At 42.9% G+C, this 26,871-nt stretch overlaps 1 protein-coding gene across 40 annotated transcripts in view; it reads right to left on the bottom strand.

Annotated features, from left to right (window-relative positions):
* Nucleotides 1-26,871, bottom strand: part of LOC102072464 (uncharacterized) — a 430,853-nt gene that overhangs the window by 143,499 nt on the left and 260,483 nt on the right. Inside the window, exon 7 of one of the 40 annotated variants that reach the window (XR_012578865.1) lies at nt 20,679-22,280. The exons of 38 other annotated variants lie outside the window; for them this stretch is intronic. The gene's annotated coding sequence lies outside the window, so the exon portion shown is untranslated. Of the gene's footprint in view, nt 1-11,024; nt 11,145-20,678; nt 22,281-26,871 lie in introns of all 40 variants that reach the window. One more of the 40 variants, XR_012578866.1, reaches the window with a different exon arrangement.

Here is a 26,871-nt window from a genome sequence, read left to right as displayed (position 1 = left end):
TGCATTAACTTGGAAGATTCAACAAATTCCAGTCTATGCTTGTAAGGCTCGAATCACCATGCTGTTCTGGACCTTTACCTTTTTTCTTGCAGCAAATAAATGAAGACCTTTCTGTTCTCCACAAGACCACAAGCATTTTTTAAGACAGTACGTTGCTTCTTTTTCTTTCCTGCTCCTGCAGCTTTTGTGTAGAAGAAGCTTTGCAGTGAGGCACAGGGAGGCGTATTTTCTTCCTAGATGTGGCTTAAAGCTGCTCAATTCAAGCAACAAAAGCCATGTTTTGTGTAATTGTGGGAAAGTGGATGTAACTAATGATCAATACCAAGAATTGAACCATTTTCCCCATTTGCAAATTATCAATAAAAGGCCTGGGGTTTAATGATTTGCCTCTCGTTCCAAACTAATCAATCAGGGAAGAAACTGTAAATTAGTCTCAGCGTATTCCCCGAGCAGGTCTGGATGCTGATGGCTGGAAACTGTTCAGACAGGGGAGGTGAGTCCAAGAGCCTGCAGGGGCACCAAGCGAGCAGCCCTGGCAGGGTGCTGCAGAGCTGGGCCCTAGGGGAATCCAGTCAGGTGAATTTTAAATCCTGCCCGGGGCAGTGTCGTGGCCCCACCACATGTGCAGTGCCAGAGAACCTGCCAGTGCTCTCTGGCAGAGAGCAGAACAGCATCCCTGCCCTCCAGTACCTGCCTGGGGACTTAAGTGTGTTACCATCAGAATACATTTTGTGTGTGCTTTCAGACCTGTTACCCTGAATTTCCTTGCTGCATGGGGTTTGATATGCCAATACATTGGGGAATACCTGTCCCAGGGCCTCCCCATGGGGTCTGCACACTTCTAAATAAGCAGTCTGGTTTTGCCTGGAAAGCTCACAGTCATAGCTAAAATGTGTTCCTCCGCCTTTTTTCATTTTAAATGCAAGAAACACTTTAACATACACACAGAAGTGTCCATTAGGTTTGTATTTGCTCTAAAAATGCCTTACAGGACAATACTTACAGGGGGCTCTGGTGGGAGCCATCTTCTGCCTCACTGTCCATCTTCAGCCTCACTTCAGGTCCATTCAAGCCAGATAGAAATACCAAGGAACACACAAATCTTTATTTATGTGACTTTTCATCAAAATGGTAGCTCTCCTCTTTGGGTATGGCCCTCCACCATAGAGTAGGTTTAGGATTCATGATAGTTGTCAGGTTTGGAAGCCTCCAAGAGCTGTATTTTAGGATTTGAGATAGCCTGTGTGGCATGAGGCAGCTGTGGGCTGGCTGCTGGTGCCTTGTTCCTCAGCCTCAGATGAGTGGGGACCCTTGGAAATGATGGGGACCACTACAGCTGTGTAGCAGAGTTGAGGCTTTCAGTGCAGGAACGTTCCTGATTGATAAGGATTGTCATTTCTGTGCAAGTTCCCTTTATGTGTCTCTTTAGCATTGCTCTGGGTTTTAAAAGGTTTTAAGGTTATCCACATGACCAAGATCAAGCTGCTGGTACCATGTCTTTGCTGAATATAGCGGTGCAGTCCTGCTGATAAATACCTGACTCCTCCAGCCAGGTAGGTTATCCTTCCATGTCTAATCTGTCACAAAAGATTTGTATTTGAAAGCAAAATAACAGTTTTCTTATTTTATTTTTTATTACCGTAAATCTGTCAAAGGCAAGCAGCTGGAGCAGAGCTCTACATCCTGAGGGGAAAGAAGAAAAAAATATTGTTTTGATGGCAAACTCAGCTAAATTGTTTAAATTAAGAATTACTGACACTGGGGCTGCTGGAGGTGCAAATGGAACATCTGACTGCTTGAAACAAGAGTCTGGAAAAAGTCAGAGAAATTGTACAAAAAGAAGCTGTGGATAATATTTCCTCTTCTCTGGAGGTTGTTAACCTAACATTTTCCTCAGCAAAACACCACAAGGAAGGCTATTTTATGGTGAGGAAATGGTCAATTTACTGTTGAACCAGAGGTCTGGAGTCTGAAGCAGTGGACAGAATGTATCTGGGTAGGAAGTGGAGGCTGAAGTTTCAGACTGTGGTATCTAATGCTGTGTGTGCCCTCCCAGGCAGGAAACCTCAGCCTCACACAGCAGCACCCATTTCAGAGGTGAGCAAGAACTGCCTCACTTGTCCAAGGGCCCTTTAGCCCTGCTGAGAACTGTTTTAGTGTATAAGCAGGCTCCTGGAAGAACACCAAAGTGTTTCTAATGAAAGACATGAAGGCCTGGACAAATTGGTGAAAATGGTACAAAATGATGCTGCAATTCACTGCAGAAGGCTCCTTCCCTCCTGAGCAAAGACCAATGTCCTGAGCTACAGGGGGAATCTACTGCAGCACTTTCCATCAAAGATAAAGTCACAATTTAGAGTTAGAGACATTCACCTTGGCCATGTAATTAAATAAAGACATCAGCAAGGGCTTCAGCAGAGACAGCACCCTAACTTTAAAGAAAAAAGGTGGATGCAAAACCCTTGTGTGTGAAATGGCAATATTGATTGCAGACTGGATGTGAGGGAGCAAACCAGCAGCATGACTGAACAAGGGTGTACATGCCTCACTATTTATGATAATTAACATTTGAAGGTCAAAGTGTGCCTTAGATGCAATTTGCTGCATTGATCTCAAAACTCTTTACAAAAGGAATACTTATTCTTTACAGAAAGCTTTCCCTCCCTTTGGCATGTGCAGCCTGGTTGATGGTGGGAGCTCTGCACATGGATCCTGAGTGAACACAGCCCACCTCTGAACGGCATCCCAAGCATGCCAGCCATGTTGGCCTAGGAAATGTGAGATTATTATGGCCCCTCAAATGAGTTTGCAGTAATTACTCAAAAGCAATAAACTATTTTTTATGAACAGAACACAAGACATTAAACATTTCATTAATGACAGCTTCACATTTCTTTGAAGTCATTATGATTAGAGACTTTCATGCTTGGATTTCAGTTTCTCCTTCACTGGTCACAAAACCAAATCTAATTTTTTTTTTTTTCCTCGTGCACATTCCCTCTATGCAGTGTGGTGCCTCCAAGGCACACATTTCATTTTTATTAGCTGGGCAGTGTGAGTCATGCTATTAATCGCTATCAGGAGCAGCACATCACCAGACTGTCCTTTGCTGCACAGCCTATATTTAGAAAGGGAATGAGACTGCTGCTGGCTTATATAATGATGCAGCTATTTATAGATCTCCATTATACCTAGAGAGCACCATCCTGCCATCTGAGCTGAGAGCAGCCAGCCTGACAGAGGTGTGATTATAGATCCGTCATCTTCCCTACCTGTCCTCCAGACACAGCTGCAATTTTGTTTACCTTGCCAGTATTTCTTTTTATTCCACCTGCATTAAAAATACATGTAAATTCCCCTGTTCAGACAAAAAAAAAAAAAAAACAAAACCCAACATTTTAAATCCTGTGATTACTTGTGGAAAGGTAAAACAAAATACAAAACAAAAACTAAAAATCCCCTACATTTTAATTTATCTTTTCAACTGCATGAAACTCACCAAATGGACTTAAAAATACACCCATATGTCTAGTAGCATTGCACTAAAATTTTCAGATTCTGAGTTTTTTCTGCAATTTCTTTTTTCTTTTATACTGATTTCTAGTGGCTATGATTAGAAAAAGCAATGAGAAGCATGACTTTTTGTTGGGCCTGAGCAAACATAAGGATGGGGGAGTCAAGCATTTGTGTTGGAGGTAGAAATGTGTTTTTTGCTGTATCTAGCATGTCTCATAACAAAGCACTGGTTCAGTCCTGCACAGCAGTTAGTTCAGATGAAATACATTTTCAGACAAATAGTTACAAAGCAGATATTAAAGGCAATTTAAGGTGAGTTAGAAGGCTCAGGGCATGGTCTCTCTGTTTGCACATCACAAAATTTACACATTTGTAAATTTCCTTGAGCTGTAATTTTACCTGTAGAATAGTAAATAGAGCAGATTCCTGCCCTGGCCTCTTGGTGCCAACAGCACCACAAGCAGGAGGCTCAGCCCTGGCTGGAGCTGCTGAAGCAATAATCTCACTGCTGCAGTTAGCTCACACCAAGGCACAGTGTCACTGCACAACAGGCTCTGGTTGTGGGAAAGCATCAGGCTTGGAGCTGGTACAAACCTGGGAGGAGTGTCAGGGGCACCAGAAAGTCGTGCTGACATCCCGAGGGACCTCACCAGGCAGGAGAAAGGGGCTGTCAGGAACCTTTTGAAGTTTAACCAGGGAGAGTGTAAAGTCCTGTTCTGGGGAGGAAAACCCCAGGCACCAGAACAGGCCAGGGGCCATCTGGCTCACAAGCATCTTTGCAGAGAAGGATGAGGGGGTCCTGGGGGACACCAGCTTTGATAGGAGCCAGCAATATCCCCACTTGTAAAAAAGGCCAACAGCACCCTGGGCTGCACTAGGAAAAGTGTCACCAGCAGATCCAATAAAGTGACTCAGCCCTGGTGAAACACTGCAGCTGGACTGATGGGGTTGAACTTGACCATCTCTAGAGGTGTTCTCCCACCTCAGCTTGTCTGCAGGTCTGGGAGGGCTGTTCCTCAGCTGCAGAGTCACTTCCTTCACCTTTAAGGTCCCTTCCAACACAAACCTTTCTGTGGTCTACACCTGTTGAACGGAACAGTGTCAGCACAGGACAGCGGGTGCCAGGCACTGCTTGCTGGAGGAATCCATGGGAGCCACTGGAGTGGATCCTCTGTGGATCCTCTATGCAGTGACAGACAGGGTAAGGTATGTCAGAACGGATCTGTGGGACCTGAGGTGCCAAGAGCAGAGTTAGCAAAGGTGCTCTGGTTTTCATGCTGTCAGATGCCTGCCTCCATGAGGGACACAACACATGCTCTGGAGTTGTGCAGCTTCCTATCAGTAAAGCAGCCAGATGCTTGTCCTCCTGTGCAATAAATCACCAGTTAAAGCTCTCCACCAGGCTGTGGGAGATTTGGATCTGTCCCTTCCTCTGCTCCCAGGCATTTAGAGCCATGGGGCATAACTGAGGGCTGCTCAGAGTCCAGCTGGTTGAAGCCAAATTGCACGTAAATAGTCAGGAGACACCAGTGACAAGCTGTTGTGCTACCTAAAAGTAATCAGCTCCTACCTGAACAAGTCAAATGCATTTTCCTCCAGTTTCCTGATTTTCCATGCATTTGTTTCTCCCCAGCCCATGGAGGATCGTGCACCAGAGTGAAGCACAGGGAACCCCAGAGCAGTAAGTCCAGGTAACTGTGCTTGGCAGGGTGTAAAGTCCAGGTGCTGCTTTTGAGCTGCTGTGTGCAGGCTGGGTCACCTGATGCCAGGAGCAGGGACAAGGCAAGCAGGGACCACACCAAGGTCTGCATCTGGCAGCAAATGCGCTGATGCCTATTAAGACAAGAACTTTTCTCTGTCTCCTTTTCTCTTTTTGATCTTTCTTTGGTTTTCTCCCTCTCTTCTCTCATCAGGGTGTTAAATGTGTCTCTTTTAACTCTATTCAGATACCCAGTGTTCACAGAGCTGGCTAAAGTACAATACCCTTTGAAGCTCTGTCACAGCTGATTGAAATCTGCTACTGACTCAACAGTTTTCAGACAGATACAGTCACAGTGCAATCACATAAACATCAGGAAAACAGGATTAAAAATATTTCCTTGTTGTATCAAAATAGTTTATTTATGCTGCTATAGTACTAGTTACCTATCCTATATTGCTATGGCCCAGTACCTATGGCTAGAGGTGGTTTTTGCTAGATTTGCAACAGTCCATGTCATCACAATGTGTCATCACAATGTGTCACATCACAGGCCACTGTTTAGAGCAAGCACAATAGTTCCAGCTTATATCATCATCATGTGCTATTTGAAGTGCTTAGAAGACTAACATAAGGCATCAGCCTCTTTACTGCAATTATAAGCCGTTTGTTTCTGCACATTGAGATAGGTAATGATACAAAAACCTGATGAAATGGCACACATTTTGTTCCTGGCCAGGGCTGCATTTCTCTCAGGCCACAGGATTTATAAAATTCCCTCATCCCTTTTAGCCCATACATGCAGTGCATGCATAAGTACCACAAGAGAATTAAAATATAAAGGGGGCACCGTCAATGTGATGGCCATTAATATATGGTCACCGACCAAATCCCTTAATATACTGAGTTACTGCTGTTGGCTTTAAATACACTTTGGAGAGGATTAACTGCAAAGCATGTTAAACCAAGGGCATATCTCTCATCCTCAGCTGCCACAAATGGGATGTAAGTTTTGCATACAGAAGAAAGGAGAAGGATTTTGACAGCTGGAGATGCTTATCTGCTCATCCCACAGGGAAGGCTGGACAGGATGCTGCCTGCCACCTTTCCAGGCTGACATTATCTACACATCAGTGAAGGTGCTGAATGTCAGTCTGTGATAACTGGGGAGCTCCTGCTTCCATATGCAGAGGAGCTTGCCACCACACAACAGCAGCAGATAATGTTCTTTGAAGTGGGGCAGGGCAGGCAAGGCACAAAGCATGGATTCAGAATAGGCACCATCCTCACAAATTAATTTGAGAACTGTTTATTAAAACATGCAATAACACTGCTAATGCCTGTGTTAGCTGGCAATCATTATCCATCACATTTAATTAATCCATTGATATTTAGCTTACTCTGAGCTTCCTGTTAATATACAGAGTCTGATTTATTGTGATGGGTATTGAAAAGTAAAAAAAAATATTCCCACTAAGACAATAGGTCAAACTGCTGTGGAAGACAAGAACTGTTGTTTAAATGCAAGAGCTTTTTGGTGTCCTGGAAGGAATTCAGACCAACCTGTCCTGACTGGAGGTGGTACAAGCCCAAGCTGTTGAGCCACTGCAGAGGGGGTGGTGCCATTTGCCAACACTTGATGCACATTTCAGGTCCAGAATGTCTCTCTGTTTGGAGAAGAAGCTTTTCCAGATCCTACAGAGAGGTTCTCAGAATACAATGATTGAAAACTGTAATACCCCCACAGGGTATTATTTTGGTGTAATATTACACTGTGGATCCTGTTTGTGCATCATGCTGTATCTCAACAGTTGTGTCCTCCTGTGATGTAGGGCACTGCTCGTGCTTCTTGGTCAGGGAAACCCTCCAACAGCAAACATGTGCTTCTCTGTCCAGGCAGTCTCTTCCAACAGGGATGCTTATGCAGAAAAAGTTCTCAGTTTTCCCTCCTCACTGTGTAATTGTCAATGTGAGACACCTGAGACCAGGCTTCAGAGAGGACAGGTAAGGAGTAACATCCAAAACTCCTTTTTCTACTGCAACATAATGAAATGAGGGTAAGGCACAGGGTAAGGGCAGGTAAGGGGAAACTGAGCTCTCTAGCCCTGTGATTTACTCAGTCAGTCACTCAAGGAGAAGAATATTCAGAGGTTGCTCACTGTTCAGTGATGCATTTTTGCAACCTACAACAAATTGTTCCCCCTCCTCTGCCAAGTGAACAGCTCTATTCCCATGTGAATGGAGGCAGGTTCACTGAGGTGGGTAGCAATTTGGGTGTGCAACCACATTTAGAGCGCAATTCACCCAATCATTTAGGTTGGAAAACACCTTTAAGATCATTGACATTCAGTCCAACCATTAACGCAGCTCTGCCAAGTCCACCCTTAAGCCATGTCTCTAACACTACATCTACACATTTTTGGTATTTTTCCTCCACTGTCTAGGGTAGCCTGTTCCAATGCTGGTCTACCCTATCAGTGTAGAAATTTCTCCTAATAATTTCAATACAGCCATACTGTTGATATAGGTAATTGTCCTAGGAGAGCTCTTGATCAGACAAATGTTGGTGTCTGTTACAGGTGAACCCCCTTGCTGACTCGAGTGGAGTCAAGGTTCAGGTACTTAAGTGCAGCAAACCATTATTATGTGATTCTGGTGGTCTGTCCTGTCTCCCATCAGGAGGCTGAGGTCTTCCTAAGCTCCACATCACCTCAGCCAGCCCTGTGTGGGTGTCTTGGCTGCCCTTGGTGTCTCAAGTGGTGTCGGAACTCAAGACATCCCTCTGGCTGCCCTGGATGGCTCGCGACCCTGCCAAGGGGCTCAGAGACCTTGCCACAGAGCCCAAGACACCTGTGACTTTGATTTTGACCCATGGAGCAAATTACCACCTTTATATGAAGAATTGCAAGTGAAGAGAATTTAAGCAGAATAATAGTTAATTTGTCACGGGGGAAAAAATAGATTTTTGAGATTTTTAGAATGGGGGCTTGGGGTCCCAAGATGGAGGAATTTGGGCATTCCCTGTCCTTCTTCTTTCTTCTTCCTAGCCTCCATGTTCTGGGTGATGGTGGCACTTTTGGATTGGTTTAAGGTAGAAGCTCACTGTCTAACATAGGTGATAGGTATTGGGAGCTTATGGTAAATAATGCACACGTAGTTTTTAGTATAAAAAGACAACACCACCTCTGAGGCAGGCAGTGCGCCTCAACTCGACCTGCAAGTCAGACCTCGGCCAATTGGAGAAAGAATTTTATAGATAAGAAACAATAAACAACCTTGAGAACAAGAACAGAAGAATCCCGCCTCCTTCTTTGATGGCTGGGCTGGGAAAAGAGACTTTCTAATGCATCTTGGAGTCACTCTGACACCGGCAGAAATCCCGAGAAAGTGGCACCAGGATGTGAGGCTGGGGAGCTGAACTGGAACCTGGCCTCCCATTGCTTACAGTCAGGGTCTGGGTGTGTTTGTCACTGGCAAACCCTTGGTGACTTTCCTCTCAGACTGAAGGACTTTTGCTCCTGGTGTGCAGTCTCATCCCGTGGCCACTGGAGCTGATGGGTGCCGGCTAGCCGCTCCCTGAGTGACCGGTGGAGACCACAAATCCCACCACTCCCAGGTTCTCTGCCAGAACCCCAAGTAGTGGCTCTGTCTGTGACGTGGTGACGCAGGCGAGAACAGGACTGCGAAGCACTGAGGTGAAGGAAGGAAGGAGCAGACACACGTATGGGTGCCAAGGCACTTTATTCACCCAGCTGGGGCCAGTAACAGCATCAGAAATAACCCTTGGGGAGGCACTGATAAAGGGGATGGGTGTGATGGGAGGAGACACGAGGGACCAATGAACGATGCACAAGGGAAGAGCGAGGGACACAACTGAGCCAATAAGAATGGCACAAGGGAGGGAAAAGGTTCAGGGGACAAATCATATCTTAAGTAAGGGATGATTGACATAGAAAATTCTCAAAATAAAGGGGGGGGATGTGGTTACAATGATGGACAGGTAACTGGCAGTAGGAACAAACCATTATGAGGGAGAACATGGGGGGAACCGAGGGTCAAACCAAAATCTTAACTTATAAAGAATAACCAACTTTACAATAAAACCCATACAGAACACACAATGCTACGCTGGTGTCCCCAGCTGGCAAACATAGCACTCAGACCCTGCAAGTCTCTGGACTCCGGGTTTTACCTTTGGCTTGCAGATTAATGGGGCTACAGCAGCAAGAGGAAAAAGAACAAGCTTCAACTCCTCATGAGAGCAGAGCCTGAGGTGGGGGGAGAACAGGGGTGAATGGGGCAGAGCACAAGGTTTTATTGCTTTTACATACCAGGTCTCTTGGCAGACCTGCTTTTCTTTAATCACTGTTGAGTGTATTCTCAGTGTAATGTCTACAAATGGCCCCTCAAATGTATAAACAGTTTTTTTTTGTATAATAGACACATAGGTAGTAAAACAGTGATTGCTCATTCCTGCTTAAGTGCTGGAGGGAGCTTGAGTAGTTGGGAATAGCTGCTGTAAAGGGTTTGAGGTCAGGATCCTTTGAGATTTTGAAATATTTCACCAGGTTTTTAACTAGCCTTAGTATACTGTCTCTCCCTGTCCCCAATTAGTGGGCTTTGTATTTCAGGATTCTGCTATGCATAAAAGTTCTGCTTTACCTAAAGGAAAATAAAACTGCCCTTTAGCAGATATATTGCTTTTCAAAGCAAATTGGTTTCACTATATTTGGAAGCCCATATGTGCTGAAAAAAGCCCTTTAACTGAGAAGAGCCCATAAAATGAACACAGAGTAAATGTTCATGAGCTCAAACCAGGGAGCTGTTTCATTGAACTGCAGGAGACATAATACAACTGTAGAACATTGTTTTCTCCTTTTCTTCACTTTTTGTACATTGCTATTCAAAGCAGGGGCTGTCTAATGGTAGAAATAAGTTTTAGAGCTATATCCCATCTGAGGTGTTTACAGAATTGATACAATGCAAATTAGGCAAATTCCAAGGCTTCCCTCAGCTTTTCAGCTCCCTGGCTTTCAAGTCTCCTGTCATACTGCAGAGCTGGTTTGGAAGCAGCACATCCTTCAGTGGCACTGGGCTTGGGGCACTTCTTGGGTCCATATCTATGCCTCACATTTTGCTTGAAACTTGGGAGACTAGGGAGGGCCCAAGGACATTTCTGGGCTTGGGAGAATGCCCAAGAGCTGGACCCTGGTACCACTGATGAGCTCTCAGATCCCTCATGGTGAAAGCATTCCCAGAGCTGGGGCTGTGTGGGTGTCTCTTCTTAACAGCTCAGGGATTGGAAGATAGGCAAGAGCTGAGTTGCCCTGGGATGGGAGAGCTCCCAGAGAGCCCTGCCTGGATTGTCCTGCACTGTGCTTCACAGCTGGGCTCCTCCAGACACAGAGGGACACGGAGAGCCTTTTGTTTTGGGGACAGAGAAATGAGTGTGAGAGTTCACAGGGGAGATTCCTTAATGATGAAATCTTTACAAGGCAGATCAGGACTGCTCCTTTGCAGAGACAAGGAACTTGTGAGCCACACAATGTGATGATAAAACAACATTCCACGTTCAGCCCACATTTTCTCCTGCCTCCAGAAGCATTCTAGTTCTTCTGTACACTGCTCATTGGCTGAGAAAGTGAGACACAACACCTTCCTCCCTGACTTCTAGGATAATTTATTGCTGATACCAGAGAAAGCTCAGCTTCTCCTGCCCTGCCCTTGCATGTCCCTATTCCTCTGAATTATTGCCTGAGGTGCTGAGACAAGCTCTCCTCCCTTTCAGTCCAAAAAAGGATATTCTTACCAGCAAGCTACAGCTGAAGCTGTGTGCCTTTCCCTTCTTGTTTCATCTGGAGCTGGTTAGGGACAAATAGCGTGAGGTGACAGTTCTGAGTAACTCCTGGGAGAAGGAAAGCTGGATAAGCTGCAGGGGAGAAGTGATATTTTGTCTTCAGTAGGCAGAGTAAATAAGAATACTGCCCTGGATGGGCAAGTTAAACCTCGGATAGCTGGTGAGGTTTAGCTGTCGTGACCATCTGCCTCACCTCTCTCCTGGAAGCTGCCTCTCCAGATGAATGATTCATGAAGTGCCTCAATTTACAGCTTGGCATACTCATAGGAATTAAAATTAATGTGCACTGGCTTTGATACATTAAGCTGTAAGTGCAGCATTGCAGAGACAGAGGCACATCCCAGTCAGGGTGTGCCTGATGTGAGCAGGAATACTTGGCTCTGCAAGGAGTGCAGGATGGCTCCTGAAAAGAATAAACCTGTCAGCCTTCCTAGTGCCATCCATGTCAAATATGTGCCAATAAATTTACCACCCCCAAGCTATTTTTCTGTGCCCTCAACAAATAAAATTTTTTTTAAAAAAATTTTTTTTGAAATAATTTTAGATTATTTGGTTGAAAACTTGTTTCCTCAGCAAAATTAGTATCTTTTTTCTGTTTCTTTCTGAAATGTTTTAAGATCCTGAATTGTAATTGTCACTAAATAGAACACCTCTAACAGGCAGTTTTTACTAACACAGTTGGCTTTGGTTTCATGCAAGGAAATGTCATGGATTGTGATCATGCTTATCAAGAAAAATGAACAATTCTATTCATCACTTCCATGTTATCTGAGATGATCTTGGAATAAATTTCAGGCTTTTAGTGGCATCAAAATCTATACATCAGAATCATGGATAGGATGTGTGAGCTGAATTAGATCTCCAAAATCCACACTGGGTTTGCTCTGCCAGGTGTGCCTTGGGAGGTCATGGCTAAAGGATGTGGTTTGTTCCTTTCCAAGGTATCCAGGAGTGAACTCAAAACTTTAAAAGGCTTTGGGAGGGCAGCCACTGGGGTTTCCTGGGACTTGGAGATAAACTAGGCAGTCTCTAACTACACTGAGCTGAAGAGAGAGGACAAAAGAGGACTTAGGAACTCTGAAATAAAACCAAAATAATAATAACTTCCTTTGACAAGTTATAAAGAGAAAACCAAACAAACATTAAAAAAAACCAAGTCTCTTAAGAGAATTGCATTTATACCCAGCTGGTGTTGTGGGTGATTCAAGTTCCATTGCCTTGTTTTCTTTCCTTCTCCTCCTTCCCTCATTCCCTCCTCTCCCTGCTCCCCAGACACGCATGCTGTGCCCTCTGCAAGCCAAGTGTGAAATAGCTGCCTTCTCTCATGTGTGACCTGCATCAGCCCTCGGGGAGCCTGGAGGGGAGGGAGTTTCTCCTCCTGATTGTTCAATGCACAGGGTCATAGGCAGGACCTGCAAAGACAGCTCTATTGTCTCACCTCCTGTGCGTGAGGCCCACAGGTTCCCTCACACAAATACTGAGAATTACACACCAGGGCCTTGGAGTTGCATCTGTTCTGCTCCAGAGGCATCTGTGTAATGCTACAGTGATGGTAAATGCTTCAGGGCTGTGGGAGCTGGAGCAGAAAATCCCCTGGGATCACTGATAGGGGATCACCTTGCCCTCTGCAGCTCGTGCTTTCCCATAGCTTGCTTAGGATAAAGTAGAAAATAAGCAATCCACATGTCCCTGGTATAAAATAGGAGTCTCCTTTTGGTTTCATGTGCATGTCTGAGCCACCTAAAACATGCCACCTCTTTATTATTTTGCACGCCTCTGGTGTGCAATTGCTGATTGTGAGGACAGGGTTATTTTTTGCTTAGGAGTGATTTTTCTAAAAGAGAAAGTGGTGGTAGCTCTCCTGTTACCTACTGCTGCTCCCCAGAATGTGAGCTTTTTTAATATAAACCAAATCTTGCAGTGACAGGGAGCTGAAGCAGCCCAACATGGCACATACAAAACTGAAAAGTAAATGGAAATTGCAGCTTTGCTTTTATCAGCTTGCAGACAGCTGATTCTTTTTTGTCTTGGCTAGCAGAAGAACCCCACCTCTCGTCTGCCACAATAGATCTGGAGGCTAAGAATAGACATGGCAAGTTCCTCTGATAGGAACTTTAGTGGTGTCTCTTGAGAAAAAACTGGCAACCACCAGTCTGTCAAGTTAAGACTGAGAGAAAGGCAGCCCAGGAAGCACAGGGTGAGCATATTGATGAACTGCCTTGCTCAGCCTTTGTTTAGGTGCCACCTGTTGCTGGAGAGGTTTTGCTTTTTTCTCCTGTGATTGCGTCAGTGTGCGATGCTTTCCTTGCTGCTTCCTTCCTCCTCCTCAATAAACAAACAAACAAACAATTAAGTTTACAGCCATGCTTATCAGGAAGGCAGGGTTGGATTAGCTTACAAAAAATAAAAATTTCATGGTGTGCTGGAGACAGACACAGAAAGCAGAGGAGCACTTTGGTGTCTGTGTTTGTGCAGTGCTGTGAGCAGTCAGAGTGTGTCACCTTGACCCCAGCAATCAGCAGGAGCCTCCTGCAGCAGAGCTCAGAAACCATCATCCCCCTCTGGGGCTGCTGACCAGGGCTTACAGCTGGTTTAAATAAGAGGACTAGTTATGGTTCACCCAGCTCTGGAGCACCTAGCTGATAGGTGTTCCCCAACTGACTGAAAAATGTGCAAAAATTATTGTTGTTCAAAAAAACAGCCAATGTTAATTTCCCTAGAAATTACTATGAGCCCAAAGAGCACTTTCACACCTGTGCTGTTGAGAGCAGTGTGTAAAGACCAGCTTGTGGCTCTTGGGAAATAGCAGTGGCTACTTTCTTTTCCTTTTCACCTGCAGAGTGGCAACCCCCTTTTTAAAGGCTAATAAATGAAATTATAGCTTGACTTCAAAAGAGCAATGTGAGAATGGTCAGTACTTTGCTTTTCCATAGGAATGTTGCCTAGGAAACATCAGCCTCTGGCAGCTGTATGTTAGTAAAGACAGATTCACTTTGTGTGTGAGGAGGCATGTCAAGAAAATGTTCCTAAAAGGAAAGGAGTGCAGGCAGACAAAGCCCCCCCCTGCAGCCTGTCCTTGCTCTCCGGCAGCTGAGGCATGTCACTAACAGCTAGAGCTGCCAAAGGACCTTGGGATGCTCCTGGCACTCCCTGCTATTCTAATTGCTAAATTAAGGTGTTCCAAGCCTCTCTTTGTCTTGGGAGCAGCCCTAGAGGCACATGAGCATGGAGTACCACTGAGATGGATCTGCCTGTGCCATGGTGGGGGCACAGTGGGGGGATCCGAGGCTGACTGCCCAAAACACCTGGACAGACACAGAGGTAATCCTTGGAACACTGCTCTGAGGCAGAGGGATGGCATCATTAAAGAATGAGAAGTGACAGAATCAGATAGTAATGAAGATCCTGTCAATACCAAGATAGCAAAGGCACAAGAAAATAAAAGCTGTAAGGGGAACAGGGCAGCTCTCAGGAGGGAGGGAAGAAAAACCTCACTCTTCCAAAGGTACAAGAGCTGTAATTAAAAGCATACTGAAAACAAAGCAGTTTGGAAACATGTTGAAGTTGAGGTGATACTGTCAATAGAGGAGGAAATAAGCCACCTTTTGTTCTTTCACAAAAGCCGTCAGAAACCTACCAGATGAATCGGGAAATAATTTTCTATATGACAAAACTTGAAAAAAAGAAGATTTTGTACAAAAACCTAGGGAAAACTGGAACTAGTGAATGAAGGACTTCAATACAAGCTGAAAAATAACTAGATGTCAAAGCTAGCTGAAATCTAGTGGCATGCACAATGCCAGGTATAGTACTGATTTCCTTGGAAGACAGGGTCAAGGACAGGTGACTTCTATAATTTCAGAATAAATACTCTTTTCAACCCAGCACTGCAATTGCTGTAGTGTCTCTGCATTTTCCATAAGTACAAATGCAATAATTCTACAAAGCCCATTTTTCTTCACTGCTCAGAAGCACCTCACTTGTTCATTTTTTGGTGTATGTGCTAGTTGTACATACATGTAGTAGAGAATGAAAGATTGAGGTGCTCTTTAGAAAAACAGAGGTTGAGATGTGAAGTTTTTAAATCCTAGGACCTGTTTTTTTGTTCAATTCTTTGCTTTAAATTCCAAAGACCTGGGCATCTTCTACCACTTCTAGAACTATGTCTGTATTCTGCAGCCATATCTAATAGTCCCTGCAGCTAAAGCCAGGGACTTGGACCAACAGAAAGATTCCCAAAACCTCATAGAAATTTAAAAATAGAGACTACCCTCTGTCTTTTCTTCTGGCAGGATCTCATGATCAATTTGTCTAATTTAGGCTTTGCAGTCCTCCAGTGGTGACAGGGTTGACTGTCCTTTTCATCAGGAAACATTACTCTATGTTTATCCTAAACTTCCCTTGCTGCTGTTTAAGCTCACTGCTGTTTTTCCCAGCACTGTTAGGGAGGGGGAAAAATTACTCTGTATTTTGATTCTATATCTTGAACACATAGCCAAAAATAATTATCAACTCATTTTTCAGCCTTCTTTTTAGTGAAACAAAATAAACATCTCTTACACAGCATCATCATCCATTCCTCAGTATATTCCCCCAAGTGATCCCACAGGTTTATTGACGTATGCTGGATATCAGCAACAAATAAAATAGGGGAATTATTCACCCAGCTACATGGGTTTGTTTATCTATTTCCTCCTGAGTCTGATCCTGTTCTTTCCCTGCAGGAGGGCAAAGATCTTCGATTGCAGCTGGCAATCAATGGAAGTGTTCTGGCCCAAGGCTGCAGTGTTGGGGTTATGCTCCCTGGGAGCTGTGCACTGGTATCAGAGACAAAACCCAGCCAGAGCTTTCTCTGCACTAAACAAGGTGCTCTCCCAAGGTCACTGATTGCATCTGTCAATCCATATCATTCACCTTGAATATTAATACAAGTGACAGTACAATGTGATGAACTTGTCCTATAATTGCTCCTGTTAGCCCAGGATTCTTGACCTCCTGGACTTCAGGGGATGCTTGGATTGTTTTAAGAAAGCATTTTTGCCATCATTATAATTTCACATTGTGGTTCTGGTTGTGTTAGGCAGTCAGAGATGATCTTCAGGCCATGGATTGATTTAGCAATGAGTGCAGCAGATGCTCTGAGAAGGTGAAGTCTCTAGAGGGGATTTTTGAAAGTGATTCTATCTTCCTCCTGGCATAACTTGCACCTGAGCTCACTGTGGGAAGAAGGAATTCATCAGCACCTGTTAAGGCTCAAATAGAATGGAATCTGCAATATGAATAGTTCATGTTATCCATATTGGCAGATATGGCCCCTTGGGGGAAATTCCTTTTCACTCAAGACTGAATCTTTGCAATAAAAGCCTGGTGGAATATGCATATTTCTGGATTATAAGGAAAGTCCTGAAAACATCCCTGGAACAAATGGACTCTATTTATCTGGGCAATGAGTTTAGCTGTGTCATGGGCATCAGTGGAGAGTCCTTTGTGCTTGCAAAGGTCATTAAGCTTTCAGCAGTTCCTATCCAAATGTAGCAACAATGGGAATCCCCTTCCTAGGGAAGGGTTTAAAAAAACATCCCTCAAAGAGTTCCATGCAGGTGTCTAGTAACACCTCTGGAACAGGGAATAAGGAGCTCTTCCCTTGTTACAGACCAAAAAGACCTCATGTGGGCTACAGACTAACACCCACTTCAGTGAAGTGAGAATGGACATGCTGGGAAAGAACAAAAGGCCATTCAGCTCTTTTTGAACGTGTCAAAAAAAAAAAGATTATATGACATGAGAAATAAACTGTGAGGATTTTACATGATGTATTTTCTCAGCTCTCAGCAACCAACCCTTGGTTTAGGGAAAATAGTAAGAAATTGCAAACATTCAGAAGACAGTAATAAGGAGGGGTGGACTGGAGGAAGGCACACAAACCAAAAGGAACATGGTTCAGGACATTTGTAGTGAAGACACAGGTGACATCCAGCCTTTGGGCAGTGGGTGTTCACACTTGTGATAGACATAAAATCATAAATTGGAATAAAATGTGGGACATGTTAGCAACTGAAGGGCAAACCTGTCTGCTAGAAACCAGACAAGGGACAGGAACTGTGGATTACAGGTAGAAAAAGTTTCTTGAAGAGGGGCTGAGCTTTGTTGGATTTAGTGCATAAGAACAGATGCAATGAGAAGAGTGTCTGTCTGTGAAGGACAGGGGGGAAAGAGGAAAGAGAAAAGTGGGGTTAGGAATTGGCATGAACCAGCATGGCTCTGCTGGCTCTGACAGTGCTCTGGTGGAGCTCTCCTGAGTCAGTCATGTATGTAGGAAGCAGTGTTAGTGACTGAGGTTGTATAAAGAAATAAATTAACTTCATGCTGACAATTATAGAGACTGACAAGGAAGGAGATCCATGCATCTGTCAGTTTGGTCAGAGGGTTTACCAACAACTAAATATGGGCTCTGACTTTAGGATGTGGAGAATATTGGCTTCAGTGGAGCCCTGCAAAGAATATTAAATGGTAAAGGAACAGAAGCAGCTTTAAATTGAGGCTGGAGATTTTGTTCAGAATAGACTCAATGATCCAAGTTGCTCTTCTGCAGTAAAAATCCTGACTGGCTTGCTTCTGAAATTCCCAGCACGTTGTGACCTAAGGATGTTGAGACATATGAAAACTGAAAGTGATGGGCAGTTGATCATCTGAATTTACCTGAATGTCAGGGAAAGTCTCAAACCAGAGTGAAAATCATTTGTTCACAGGAATGTGTGCTGAAGTCACTTTTTAAAATTCTGTTTTTAATAGACAAACTTGCCATTTATTGATTAGAAGAAGTCACCCTGTTACTCCTTGACATCCCATAACACCAGGACACTCAACTGTTTCTGCATTAACAAAAATATTGAAGAAATATTCTAAATCAAGACTTTTTGGACAATTTTCCGAAAGCTCCACATAAAATCATAATGCTCTTCAAGCTATCATAAGCATTGATTCCCCCTTAATTTTGAACAGACTACGATGACAATAAAACATTTTAACTTTACATATTCAATAGCAATATTTTTATAGAGAACTCTCCAATTAGCTTGTGTGTTTTCTATTTTCTGCTTAATGGTGACAAATGGCATTTAATTCAGGCCAAAATTAACATCATCACAGAATTATGCCTGAAGAAACCACTGGTTAACATTTGAACTTCACTATTTTCTTCTCAAAGAGAGGAAATATATTTCTGCCTGACACACTGGGTCCTCTCTCAAGTCAAGTCACATTCATTGAGTTTTAGGGAAGAAAATACTAACAATTTTAATGTTCCCATTCTCAATTTGGCAGTGGAAAATAACTGAATTTTTATGGGAACAGGTTGGATTTATAGTAAATCTTTGTTTCTGACTGATGATAAAGATTATCCTACTTGATAGTGTTTAGGGAAAGTAATGATGCATCTGTCTCTTTGATGGATTCCTGTTTTAGGCAAAGCTGGCAATACAGAATCCTGGGGATATTATTGCAATTTTTATTTTCCAAAATGTCTTTCCCAGTAAACAATTCTTCATTGTGAGAATGATATATCAAAATCCATCAGGCATGCATGGGAGAACATGTGTGTTTATATGTGTGTATGAAAGAGCAATTTTGGATTTAAAAAAAGGCAAATTACTGACAGACTATAAGTCCATTAAAATGAAAATTTAGGCCCTTTGCCTGCAAAATGGTTAAAAACAACTCAACGGAAAACCTTGAGAAGCACCTTGAAGCCAAATTTTTCTGTGTTCCATGAAGGGGACCATGTCCTGCTGTGCTCTGGTGTAGCAAACCAAAAAGCAGTTGAATTCAGCAACCACCACAGTTGCTCTAGGATCTTCCTACTGATTTGAAATTTGATATATTTTATTCTTTCCCTTCTGATTCAAGTAGGCTGTGGGTTATGGAAGTTGAAGGTACTAGAATTTTTGAGAAGTTAAAGGGGTTTTGGTGAAAAGAAGATTTGCAGAAGGATAAAGCAGCTGAAGATTTTCAGACAAGCAAAGCACTGTATGTTTTGATTAAAACTGTTCTCAGTGAAATCATTAACATTGCTAATTAAATTGTCACTTTTAGATTTCATGATTAATAGTTGATGGAGATGAATGGGAAAAGTCACACCTCTCCAGTCTTTTGCTCCAGGCATTTCAAGATTTCCTTCACAACCACAGAAGTTAGTAGCTACTGCCACAAGCAGCAACAGCAATGGCATCTGGGTTCCTTAGCTTTGCATTTGAAGTCAAATATTCCAACATTGAATAGAGTTTGAGAGTCTTTGAATGTTTGGGGGCACTGGAGCCCTCCGAGCACACCTGTCTAGCTTGGCCCCTCTGCTACCTGGGCAATGCATACTGAAGGCTTTTTATCCACAGGGCCATTTTGGGCTTCTCTCTCTCTCTCTAAGCCAGCCACTGATTTTCAGGAAATTGGTAAAAACATATATTTTTTATATGGTTGTCTTTATGTTAAATTTGGATACTGTCCCATCTAAAATGTATTAGAATCAAGTAAACAGGTATTTAATATACTTAGATGCACACAAGAAGCTTTTCTCGGCAGGCAGGGTAGACAACAGACCATCTCCTCAGGTAGGAGCAATACCTGCACACACCATTTTCCTCCCACTGAGAGTTAGGGCTTTATCTGTTTCCTGCCAAAACTTTTGACACTGGATGATAAACTCCCCACTGGCAGAGAGGCAGCCCTGCCTTGGGGACAGTGGATTGCATGCCAGCCTTGTAACCTTCTATGTCACCTTTGTTGGTGTTTTTTTGAGTTTTGTTTGGTATTCAGGGTTGTAAAACTCCTCCCTTGGTGCACTTGCTGCTTAGTGCCTGTGTCCTAGTATTTCAGTATGCCACTAACCTTTTGCTTCCTCTCCTCCCCTTTTTGTATAAAACCCTTGGAACAAATCAGATAATTGGGAAAGAACTGACTACTGTGCTGACTCATACCCATCAATAGTTCTCTTAACAAACTTGTAAATGGAGGATGAGTATTACTGCTGATGGTCCACAAGGAACAAAATAACTGCTCAATATTCAGATCAACAGCTAAACAGAAGTGGCAATGGGGAAAAACCAAATACTTCCATTTGCAAATTGACTCAGCTAATGTAGAGCACTTCTAAAGAAAGAAGGCAATTTTAAAGCTTAGTCTTAGGCACTATCTGAATTTAAGCAAAAAATCTGCACACACCTCACTGCAAAATGCTCCCATGAGATAAAAGGGTCACTGTAAAGATCCATTATTGCACTTTCTCCACCTATTCAGTCACTGTGAAGAGGAGGTGAAAATGACCTCTTGCTTTCTACATGGGAAGTGAAATTTCCTCTCTTTTAGCTATGCATTCCCAAAGGAGAAATGAAGTAATGTGATATTCAGAGCAGCAACATTTAACATTTCAGCCTGGTTGAATTCACAGCTGCTGCCCTCGATGCCTGGTCTCACACACACCAGGCAAGAGGGCTGGCTGGCACTGCAGGCTCACAGCAGCTGCCAGGCTGGGGGAAATCTGCCTTTCCTGCTTACACAAAGGACTGAAGAACAGAGTTCCTATGTTGAATCCCTCAGGCCTAGGTTTAGGCTCACCTCAGGTCAAGCAGAAAGTTCCTGTTACCCTCTGGGAGGATGAATGTCTTCTTTCTTGAAGTTTTCCTGTGTAAAGGCTGTGGTGGTGGAAGTCCTTTCCAGCACAGACTGGAGGCCACCCTGAGCATGCACAGCTTGCTCACTGCTCAGTTTCACTGCTGGATGAACAACCCTCCTGGGTGGGGGCAGTGGAGGAAGCAAAGAGAGAGAAAATAACTCTGCTGCCAGTAATTTAATGCCTGCCTGCCATTAGTGCCTTCTCAGAGCAGGGAGGGTTTTTCCTCTCACAGGGAGGTTCCCCAGGCATGCCAGCTTTGTGTGTGTGGATACAATGCCAGGCTACCTCAGGGACCAGCCCAGGGGTTTGGGATTTAACTAGCTGTGTACTTACAATGTAATTTAGGGTTAGGGGGGAATTACTTGAGTGGCAAAATATCAAATATACAGACTTAAAGTTATAGTTCCTGAAAAGGCTGTTGTTTATTTATTAACTCTGTTGTTGTTAAATGTATTGACTCTGCCTTTTACTCTTTGCTAACTATTTCACAAGATGAATTAAAATCACAGAAGAATCGCATATTCATGTTTTCAAATAGGTTTAGACATCACATGGATAATTACATTATTTCTACTAACTTGAAGGAAATGTTAAAATGAGAAGCTCATCATCGCACATGAGATGCTATTAATTATTTCAGATACAACCCTTTGCTTAATGAGATCCTTTAGACTCTGAACATAGCTTCTGTTTAATTCAGAGATTTAGTCCCCCACTGCAGTGTAGTGAACACATTTCTGGGGCCACACAGGACTGGGAGTGGCCCCATAACACAATAAATTCCAGCAGACAGTCTGGATTGCACCACATCATTATCACTGCCCCACAAAAAATGGAACCCAAGTTTTGAAGAGTGTGATGAGAAGACCTTGGTTTGTGAATACCAGGTTTGATCACACTGCGGTTGGTTGCAATCTGAATCAATGATATTTGTTAAATAGAGAGTTTTGTACAGGGAAACAAGGGACAGGAGTTTGCAACTTCTTTTCTTCCTGGGGATTTTCATTGAACATTTTTTATTGTGATTGTGGGCTATATCGAGCAGTAATTCATTATGGACCTGATCCAAAGACCATTTAAGTCAGTGAAGGAGATCCCATGTAATTCAGAAGCCACCATTCACTGCAGAGGGTTCTGGATCAACTCCAGCAGCTATAAAGTCTGTTCTGGAATAACTCATTCCCAGACTGTAGAGTAGCTCTGTATCAGTGTGATCAGCACATTAATTCTGGAAATTTAATGGTTTTTTCTCTGTTTTGATTAAGACTTCCATGTAAATTTTTCCATCTGCCTTCATTAGATATGTTAAGACAAGCAGCTGTGATCCCCAGGGTTGACTTGGGTTTCACAATAACCACAACCAATGATCTGCTAAGAGCCAGAAGGACTCCATCCTTTACCCCTTTCAGACTGCACCTGGAGAGCTTGCATGGCAATATATTTTTTTCCCCATTAAATAAGCCCCACAGATTCATAGACACCATTAAAATAGTGCTGCTCTGGATGTTTCCAAGGTCCATGATAATGCAGAGATCCTTAAGGTCCTTCACAGGAATTCAAGGCAAACAGCCAGAAAAATAAAAAAAAAAAAAAAAAAAAAAAGGACAGTTAAAAGTTGTTAAAACTGTGCCACTAGGAAGAAAAAGAAAATCAAACGCTATGACCAGAAATGTCCCACAAGTGAAAACAAAAAAGCTAGTCTAGGCTGAATTAAGCCCTCAGCTTCCTTCCCCACCATATTGCACACTAGCCCTTGTTGAACTGCCTTTTTGAAATTTCCACATCTTTTATTCTTCACCACCTCCTCTGCTGTGTTTCCCTTCATCTGCACATCATGCCTAATTCATCACTGACTGCATATGCATTCATCCAGCAAGACGTCAAGTCCTCAGTCTGCTCCTTGGGACAGAAAGGTTTATCTTTCTTTGGATACGAGGAACATGCACACATTTTTTCCTCCAACAAAAGAATAAATATACAAGTCAACCTTTAAAAGAGTGGTGCATTTTAGAGGAAAATACTAGCTAGTTTGGACTTTAAATTAAAAAAAAATGTGTGATAAACCTTAAATTTACTTTAAAGACATCTTAATACAATTTTGAAGGGCTTCCCCTTTTAGTGTATCTAAACAGAATTCACAATGATCCTTGATAGACAAGATTGTCACTCCCTGTGTGGTTGGTTATTCACCAGCCTGCCCAGTAAAGACAGAAAAAAAGCATTTAAATATCATTCTAAGAGACCAAGTGGTTTCAGAGGAGAAGGGAACTGAGTTGAATAGTAAACTGCAAGAACAAAATTATGTCAAGCAGTGGAAGAGAGCTGTGTGAGGAAAATGTTGTTCCTTATGCATCTGTGCATGTTGACTGATGTGAGGTAGAAAAGATGTGTCTTCCCCTTTCTAGTTTGTTTTTTGTAAGATAGTCTATAGTTTTGCTGTTCTTCATGTGGTTTTGTAACATGAAGTTTGAAAAAAAAAAGTGTTTTATAGAACTGCAGGGGTAGTTTTATATAACATTGCTCAGTACTGTAAATTTGACTGCAGACCTAACATTTTGGACCTGTTCCTACTTCAGTGCTAAAGGAGATTGAAGTACTTAAGAACCTTATATATATAAATATTAGGCTTAGAAATCTCTGCCCTTAGAAGGATTTCTTCAGTGCTGGCGAGGCTGTTTATTTCCTTCTTTGCATAAAGAGCCATGGATTCCCCCCAGAGACCTGGTGCCAGCTCTCCCAGCAGCAAAGAGGATACTACTGAGGTAGTTAGAGATCTCACCCAAGAAAATGGACTTTTTGTCTCCTCTGTGTAATTTACAGAATTCAGTCTTAACTCCAGTCAAGCTGGTGGAATATGGGCCTGGGTGTGGCACATCTCAGGTAATGCTGGAAACCAAAACACACAGCAGGTAAACAGAAATTTGGGAGAACCACACTGGAGGGACAGTTCAGGTTCTGAGATCTTTTAGCTGGTATCTAGGGACCAGATCTGCAAATACCCATTTTTACAGGCCTCTAATATTTCCAGTGAATCCTATTCTCTGTGCTTGCATGACTGGACAGTGTAGCTCAGACACAGAAGGGGACGGACAGCTTCTTGAATTGCTGGAACCTCTGTAAATGATATATGTCAGTGAAATGGGGAGACACAGAAAGCTTGTGGGATCCCCAACCCTGGGAGTGTTCAATACTAGACTGGATGGGGCTCTGAGCAACCTGCTCAAGGGAAAGGTTCCCTGCCCATGGCTGGGGATTTGGGAGAAAATGTTCTGAAAATCTCTTCCAACCCAAACTGTTTTATGACTCTACGAATTGTCTGTACTGACCAGATCTGCTACAGGGCAATAGGGAGTCACCTCTGGATCCAGCCAAAGCAGAAAATCCAATGTTCTGAAACTGTCAGACTGAGCTGCAGCTGTGCACAAAGAAATCCATGATGTCCAGTCAGAGTTATTAGAGGGTAACTCTGCTTGGGCTGCTATGTGTCCACAAACTTCAGAAAAAAGTATAAAAAATTATGCATGTTGACAAAATCTGTGTTAGGGCCTGGATACATCCCACATGATGCTGAGTTACTGTGCAGGAACTCAGGAGTTCTGAATGTACTTGTGCAGCAGCTGAAGTCTTACAAAGTGCTCCTATTAACTGAAATTACATTTTCTGCTATCTGACATGTTAGGGGAGACTTCCTCCAAATTATCTTCACTTCTGATAAAACACCTTGCAGCTTTCAGAAAGGTGCAAAATAATATAAAATTCACATCCTGTTCAAAATCTGAGACCATTAACTAAGACTGATTTCCCAGAATAGCTGAGAGAGCGATCACTCCTCCCGGACATTCACGCACAAGAAAACTCTTGTGGAGAAATAGATTGTCAAATCACTGAAGAAGGACCGGATATGGGCAGGTTAAATTTGAACTGTGCACCTACAATTTGAAACAATACCCATATGGGTCCTGAATATGGCTCATCCCACTGTGGGGATCCAGGAGGCAAGCTGACTTATTTCTCACGGATGCAGTTTAATTTTTCTTTTTTGCAGCTAAGTGTCACTGACTAATGAAAACGTATCAGCACAATCCTTGCAGGTTATTGTTCCATGTGGCTGTACTTCTTAGCTGGGAATTTGCAAGCAGGTCATGGCTGAAAGCAATATGAATGCACTTGGCAATTCAAATATTCAAAATATATCATGCTATATTTATTGGAAGCAAAGTCTGACAAGATTATATGTATACTAGGAACTGATAATGAAACATGGCATTGCATTGGCACTGGCTTTGTCAGCAGCAGAGAAATTACAAACTTTAAATATTTATATAGTAAAATTAAATGCAGCTATTAGTGTTTCCAAAAAGCATGCACTGCAGTGCTATAGATAGAAATGAAGAATAGAGTTTTGGAATATCTCTAACAGGACAATTTATCATTTGTGCAGAATAGTTCCATGTCTGTGGAAACAGGGTCTTAAAGAAATTAGAAAAAGACTTGCAAAGAACCAACAAGGTCTGAACACAAAAAATGGATGTTCCTAAGGGCTTAAATACACAATGGAAAATGAATGTCATAAGTAATCCATTTTTCTGCATTGCTGATTTATTTATGTTGATTTAAAAACAGTAAGTACACATATTTCTTTAAAATGCTTTGGAAACCAATGATATTTATGGTCCTTCAAGAGATCATCTACTTATTTTCTTTTCATTAATTCAATTCTTTGAAAAACTATCACTTTGATGTTTATTATTTTTGGTGTGAGAAGATGAGGAATAAACAGAGCAACCCTTAAACACAGTTAATGGTGTTTCATCTCAGTTGCTTTTCTATGCTGGGAGAAATCCTGAAGTCCTGCCCAGAGCATGGAAAAGGAACCCTGGGAGCATTTAGGATGTGGGCCCATTACACCATTTCCTTCAGCAGCCTGATGGAACAAAGTCTCCTGTTACAGTCCCAACTTCATCAGCCAAAAACCCAAAGACTCCTGTAGGGCTGGGATTTCTCTTCACTTGTTCCCCAAGTGGGATGAAGACGTGGTCATTTCTGCCCAGAAATAAGAAAAACCTGCTTTATTGCAACACTAAAATTAGCAATTTAAAGTCCTGGGAAGCTATGCATATTGATTTGGATTGTCTTCAGTTGTCTTGTCCAAGTTGTTGGTGTAAAATTTTAGTAACTTTTTGTGACAAGAGCTAAGGATAGGGTGTGGAGCACTGTGCCTCAGTTTGTCTTCTGCATCTCTCTTTTGGCTGCTGGTTAATGTGAGCTCACTTGAACCAGCTGAAGAGGTGAACTGGGAAAAGGCCTCCTTCCTTCTAGGAGTGATGGCCACAGCAGTGTAAATCAGAATATTGCCACTGAGAGGTGCCTTCCTTTTCTCTTGCCCTGCACAGGCTGGGACCAGAACATCCAGCTGAGACCTAACCCAGCAAAATGAAGCAGTTCTGAGTCTGAAGCCAAAAGAAATCCCTGAACATCTCAGCACTCCACCAGGTGAACTTTAGCATCAGTTCAGAGAAGGATAGAACTGGCTAGTGGGATACTCTCAGGTTATATCATCTTAAATTGCTGGGGGAGCCCAAACTTGGTGTTCATGCAGCTATGACAGTCTTTAGAGATTGTTGCCTCCTTAGCTCAGCTTCAGAGAAACATCCATGTGGTAACCAGGATGGATTTCAGAATCTAAGCATTTGGTATGAATGATGTATGCAAAATGCTATTTTTTCCCCATCACTGTATATCTTGACTCTGAAAAGCCATTGACAAAAGAAGAGGATGCATTTTACAAGGGTTTCTTATCACTTGTCATGAATTTGACAAAACATGTCTTGTGTATTGCATTTCATCACCTCAGAGATCAGACCCTTCCTGAAGGCTGTGGAAGAGCAAATCCTGCAAGCTGCAAAAAGGCAATGCACCCACACTTGTGCTGCATGGTCCTGAGGCTGTCCAGGCACTGGGCTCTGTGCTGGCAGGAGGGATGGACATGGTTGATCTGCTGGTTTTAAGAAAAGCAAGTTCTATGCTTAAAATCACAATCATGATTTCTGAGCTCCCACCTACTGGTAAATGTACTGATATCATGCTGTATGTCTCACACACCACCAAAAGCTGCTGCTGGGACCTGTGCATATC

The sequence above is a fragment of the Zonotrichia albicollis genome, chromosome 2 (genome assembly GCF_047830755.1).
Source record: "Zonotrichia albicollis isolate bZonAlb1 chromosome 2, bZonAlb1.hap1, whole genome shotgun sequence".
Taxonomy (NCBI): Eukaryota; Metazoa; Chordata; class Aves; order Passeriformes; family Passerellidae; genus Zonotrichia; species Zonotrichia albicollis.
This window is presented reverse-complemented; position numbering and strand designations above follow the sequence as displayed.